Source organism: Arvicanthis niloticus, chromosome 6, assembly GCF_011762505.2.
Source record: "Arvicanthis niloticus isolate mArvNil1 chromosome 6, mArvNil1.pat.X, whole genome shotgun sequence".
Classification (NCBI taxonomy): Eukaryota; Metazoa; Chordata; class Mammalia; order Rodentia; family Muridae; genus Arvicanthis; species Arvicanthis niloticus.
In genome coordinates, this window is record NC_047663.1 from 52557444 (window position 1) to 52563814 (window position 6371).

Consider the following 6371-nt stretch of genomic DNA (forward strand, 5'->3'; position numbering starts at 1 on the left):
TGTAGACCAGGCTGGCCTCGAACTCAGAAATCCGCCTGCCTCTGCCTCCCAAGTGCTGGAATTAAAGGCGTGCGCCACCACCACCGGGCTCACAGCAACTCTTATAAAGGAAACCATTTCATTGGGGTTGGCTTACAGCTCAGAGGTCCCTTATCATCATGGAGGGAAGCATGGAGGTGTGCAGGCAGCCATGATACTGCAGTGTAGCTGAGGGTTCAACATCTGGATCACTAGGCATCAGGAAGAGAGTCACACTGGGCCTGGATTGAGTGTCTGAGACCTCAAAACCCACCCCCAGTAACATAACTCCTCAACATGGCCACACCTCCTTAACATGGCCACACCTCCTAACAGTGCTAGTCCTTGTGAGCCTATGGGACCATTTTCATTCAAAACCACCACAATGGTCAAGGTGGAGCAGGTCAGGTTTGTTTGTTTTACAAACAAGTCAATCAAGTTCCAGGAAACAGAAACTTAAAAACTTAACTTTTACAATAATTGGGAAGTATTAATAACAAAATGATTCCTGTCTTCAAAATGGAGTCAGGCAGGTTCCCCATTCCCTTCCTGAATTATGTGTTCCTGTAAAAATCCTGGACAGTGCATGGTTTTTAATAATGTTGTCAGACAGCAATGATGCTAGCCATGTTTATCTGATGAGTGATTATGTTGGTAACACATAGGAGGGTGCAGGGTCTGATTAGGATAGCCAGTAGAGATAATATTAGAAGGTAATTGAAGGGAGAGAACCCCATCTTGGCCATATCAGCTATTTAAATTCTGAGAGATTTTGTCTATATTTTTTAAACGTAGATCATCAATTTGTTGTCAATGGCACAAGAGAAATTAAAGATATTAAAACAGTACATGCTGGTAAACTGCTGATAATCAAGATTATATTTAAGCCAGAGGCCATCTCTGATAGCCTTATTTTATAGAATCCTTGTTTTCAGTTCTCCTATTTCTTGATTAATTTTGGCTAATATTTTTGCTGTAATATTAGCCGTTTTGTCAGTTAAACAGACAATTTTAGAGATTTTTCTTCATAACCCGACACCGAGCCCTGCCTGGGATGGACAGTAGAAACGCTGCGGGGCAGCGGCAGCCATGTTGGGTGGGGTCTCTAGGCTGAAGAATCATCATTAATAATTCCAGGAAAAGCTTTTGTGACTTAGTTAATTGATTGTAAAGATCTGCTGAGTGAAATGGGGATAACACATCCTATCCCACAAAAACCTTTGCGTCCTCCAGGGGAGACCAGGATAGGGATTATTCTCACGGAAAATGACCCATCCTAAGTGTTAGTTGTTAGAAGTCTGACCGCAGTTCAGAACAGACCACTCCAGACCACACGGTTCCAAGGGGGAGGAGGTTTATTCAGGAGATAGGGCAAAGGTGGGGAGAAGAAGGTGGAAAGATGAGAGAAGAGAAGAGAAGTAGAGGCCGGCCATGACCACGTGGAGAGAGAGGAAGGTGGGGGAGGGAACAGAGAGGCAAGAGGGTAAGAGAGAGAGTAAGAGAGTAAGAGATTAAGAGTAAGAGAGTAAGGAGGGGGACAAGCAGCCCCTTTTATAGTGGATCAGGCCTACCTGGCCTTTACAAGAAGAAGCTCCCAGGAACTCCCTAACTTGTTTCTTGGGGCTGGATTTGGGGTTTGAATTATGGTTGGTATGTGGGCCTGGGACAATAGTCTTTTTCTTGTTTTAGTTCATATCCCAAGTCAGTAACCTGGAGTGAGCAAATTGGGGTGTCTTAGGGTTTCCATTGCTGTGAACATACCCCATGACCAAGGCAACTCTTAAAAAGGACAACATTTAGTTGGGGCTGGCTAACAGGTTCTGCGGTTCAGTCCATTATCATCAAGATAGGAGAATGGCAGCATCTAGACAGGCCTGGTGCAGGAGGAGCTGAGAGTTCTACATCTTGACCTGAAGAGACCCTTGAGGCAGTCTGGTCCAGGTTAATTGTCCTGATGTTCTGGTTCAGGGTTGACTCTTTCAAATGCAAAGATGGGCTGACTTAATTTTGACAGCTGGATGGAGAAGAAGTGCATCTTTTAAGTTCCATACAGTGTAAACTCTGTGTTCTGGTGGTAATAGACTGAACAGGTGTAGGGTTTTTTTTTTTTTTTTTTTTTTTTTTTCAGTTTGTTATAAACGTTTTAATTTGTTCTTTAAATAGTAACTACTTTCCTTAAACACATCTCATATCCAAGAATGGGGACACAGTAAGCCCTGATTAAAGCAATGAAACCATATAAGCAGACACAGAAGTGGAAAAGAAGCTAGCTTTGAATAAGTCTTTATCACTGCATTATTGCTATGAAGCTTTGGTTCTCCTTCCAAATGCTTCTTTCTAGGTAGGGGAGCAGGAGAGGAATCCCATCCTCTGGAAAGGCAGCAGGTAGGAAACTTAAGCTCTGATGGTGAAGTGTACTTATTTGCAGTCCATTTGACCCATCAGAGGTGGATCCAAGTACTTCTCTGAAGCTTATAGGAATCTTTTTAAGGTTACAGAAAGAGATAAATTGTAGACATGTTAGCGTTGCCATTGTTTGTAGTCTGTACTGAAACCCACATTGTAGAAAGAGGCTGTAGACTCACATCTTGGTGTCATAGCAGAAGCTTGGGAAACAGTTTTTGGTTAAAAGCATGAACACTCCTTAAGGTGAGCTTGGGGAAGACAGAAGGCTCCACAGAAGGCTTCTGTCGAGCAGAAGGGGCAAAAGCTCACTTGATCTCCATTTTCAGTATGACTACAGACCGTGAAAGAGGGGCTTCTTCCCTCTATCCAGGAGACTGGGTGTATACAGATTTAGCACGATGAGAAACACTTTTAAGTCCATACTTAAAAGACTACCAGAGGAAATTGAAAATCTTGAACTTGTGACTGTGAGAGTGGATCATATAGTGGCTCTACCAGAGTTAGATTAATAACTTGTTAGAACTCCATTGATTTTCCTAGAGTCCCCAACAAAATGTCATCCAGTCAGCAAGAAGTACTCTAAAGAACACAATGTCCTCACTCCTGCTCCAACATCACGCCTTTCTAGTTCCTCATCTTTTTCCATTAATTAATTTATTTATTCACTTTACATCCTGGTCACTGCCCTCCCCCCAGTTCCTCATTTTTAATTAAACAAAAATGGAGGAATGTTAGCTTACAGGCAGGTCTAGGCTGCTCTGAGGGACCTAGCAACAGCTGACATCATCACCTGCTGCTATTTATTACCTGCCACTGGCGCTTCCAGGTGTACCAGATGTGGGCTGTGTATAAAAGGGCTGCCTACTATCTCAGCGCTCTCTCTCTATCTCTCTCTCTCCCCCAAGTTCTCTCCCTTATTCCAGAAAGAGAGGGTTCTGTGTTCCCTTCTCCATCCTCATGGCTCTGGTCCTGTCTGTCTGTCTGCCTGTCTACATGTCCACATATCTGCCTCTATCCCTTCTCCAGGCTCTCCCTACTCCCCCTTCCTCTCCCTCCTCCCCCTTCCTCTCCCTTCACCCAGTAAGTATCCTTTATACCAGATCTGTTGCATGGCTTGATTACTCAGGGCCACACCTTAGCATGGGCCTACCAGGTACTGCCTGCCATATTATATTTCTAACACTCTGCAAACACAACGAGCAGACTGGACAGAGGGAGACAGTCCTCACAGCTGCTATTGGAGCTTCCACATTTTGCTGGACTTGAGGCAAGATGTATCGGCACGAGTACCACAGGCTGGAAAAAAATTTTTTTTAATTTTGTTTTGTTTTGTGGGCTTTTTTGGTTTTTGTTTTGTTGGTTTGTTTTGATTTTTTTTGGGGGGGGGTCAGGTTGAATGGGGGGTGCTGTTCTCTGTAGGCCAAATATCTTAATATCTCAGAGGATTATGGAAGGCAGTAGAGGCTGTACCAATTTAACAAGAAAGAAAATAAGAGGACTGGAGAGATGGCTCCAAGGCTGCTCGATTCCAGCACTCATGTGAGGTAGCTCACCTCTACGTGCAACTGTGGCTCCAGGGAATCTAATGTCTCTGGCCTCCACAGATACCCGTGCTTATGGACACATACACATAATTAAAAACAAAATAAACCACCCAGGTGGTGGTGGCGCATACCTTTAGTCCATCACTCGGGAGGCAAAGGTGAGAGGATCCCTGTGAGTCTGAGGCCAGCCTGGTCTACAGAGCAAGTTCTAAGACAGCCAGAGCTACACAGAGAGATTCTGTCTGAACAAACAAACAAACAGCAAATAAAATCTTTAAAAACAAGCAGCAAGAGAGTTGTGTTTGTGAGAAATTTAAGGTGTATCAGTGTTGAAGCCCGAGCTGAAAATGTTGAGGCCCGAGCTGCCCCACTTTGGGCAGCTAAAAATGTTGCGGCCCTATCCACTCCACGCTTGGTGGCCACTGTTTCCCGGCCCAAGCTGCCGCTCCAGTCTGCGGGTCAGGGTTCAGTGAGAGAGAGAGTGAGGACGGACTGGAAGAATGGAGACCAGAGTGTGATTCAATCCCGTTTATTCTTCAGTCTCTCTTCCTAGTCCAAATCCCAAGTCTTGAGTTCCTAGTTCCTAGTTGTACTCCTCTTGTTCTCTTCCGAGTGTCTAATGTCTACTCCTACTCCTAGTGTCTGAATCTCTGTTACTCCAAATTGATCTCTAAGTTGTACTCTCTAAAGTGTCTGATTCTCTCTCCTCTCTTCTGTCTGCCTCTCGCCTTTATAATGTCTCACTTCTAAGCCATGCCCTTAGGTCTTGTCTCTAAAATCTGATCTCTAAGTCACACCTTTAAGTCACACACCTTTAATCTCACACACCCAGGGGAAAATCCTGGGTATCTAAAGCAAGATGTTATCAGAGTGTGCTCAGCTGTTGTAGGCTATTGTAATTCAAGTCTCATGTCAGGGTATATGGCTCAAGATGGCTGCAAAGCTGATAGCCGCTTTCTGCTAAAAGTCGGCTCCCAACATATCAGCAAGATGCAGACACAACAAAGTGACTCCACAGAGGACCAGCTGACCCAGCCATTGAAAATAACTGGTGTGGATGCTGAGAGTGTAACAAGGAAATGTCAGGACCTGGGGTGGGAATGGTTCATCATTTCTAAGCTGAAATAAAGCAGGTAAGGGTGCAATGCAGTCGGGTAGACCCGTGACAGCAGCATGCTGACACCTTTGGGAACAGAATGACTAATCCTTGATAAGGAAGTTGGTGTGGAGACACATCTCCCCTTTGGCTCCCAAGATGAGACTAGGCAATACCTATGATATTTGGGAACACAGCATCTGACAGGGCATGCAAATGTCTACATCCCAGAGACACACCCATTCCAACTAAAGATGTTTTGTCCCTCCCAGAAATGTCCCCTCTCATTGCCCACCCTCCAGACTGGTAGTCTTGCCCTGCTGATGGTTCTATGCCTGGTGAGTTCAAGATGCAGGAATAGTCTGAGCATTTAGACTCAGCTTTGGTGTGGCTGTCAAGGATGCTGTGTCATTTACAGAGACTTTCCTGCTTCGTGACCACTTGGCTTTTCTCTGTTAAGACCACGATCAAAACTGCAAGTCATGTGGTCTGTACAATAAGACTGTGAGTTTGAGTGGTAAGATGTGAATGTGAACATAATTTATATTTCCCAAGTTGCTATCTTCAAATGTTCAGCCTTGTAGGCCACCGACCCGACTCGGTAGGCCAAGACACGTGCGCGTGTCCCTGGCCAAGATGGTGCCTGCCTAGGCCTCTGGTAGTAACTACCAGTGCACTGCGCATGTGCAATTCAGTTTGGCTCCAACCCCTCCCGAACGGGGTATGCTAATTAAGTACCACATTCTGACCAATCATCCCCTCCTGGGCGGGGTATGCTAATGTGGTATGCTAATGAAGCACTGCAATTTGACCAATCGTGCACCTAGATGCACTTCCCCCCCCCCACCCCCCAGGGCTGAGGGTATATAAGCAGCCGTTTGTCATGTCTTCCTTGCTGGTCGAGTGGGTGCGACACAGCATGATTGAAAGCATCCACCTCCCTGCTCCTAGTCATGCCTGCCTGAGATCTATCCATCTGTCTCCCTGCTCCTAGTCATGCCTGCCTGACCTCAAAAAGAAATTTGTATCTTCTGACTTCATTTTTCTCCCACTCACTTTAGTCAGAAGATGAGGAGCATGAGAGGTGGCATCATGTGATCCTTAGACTCTTACTCCTCTTCACCAAAGCAAAAAAACAAACAAACAAACAAAAAAAAACTCAAAACAACAACAACAACAAAAAAAACCTGTCGGAGGCTTGAGTAGCCAGCAGTCGGGGAAATTTTCTAGTCTGCCTTTAGCTCAGATGCTGATGTCTCTAATCTCTCTCTTTGCACAGATGGAACACATGCAGGAAGTGAGTACTC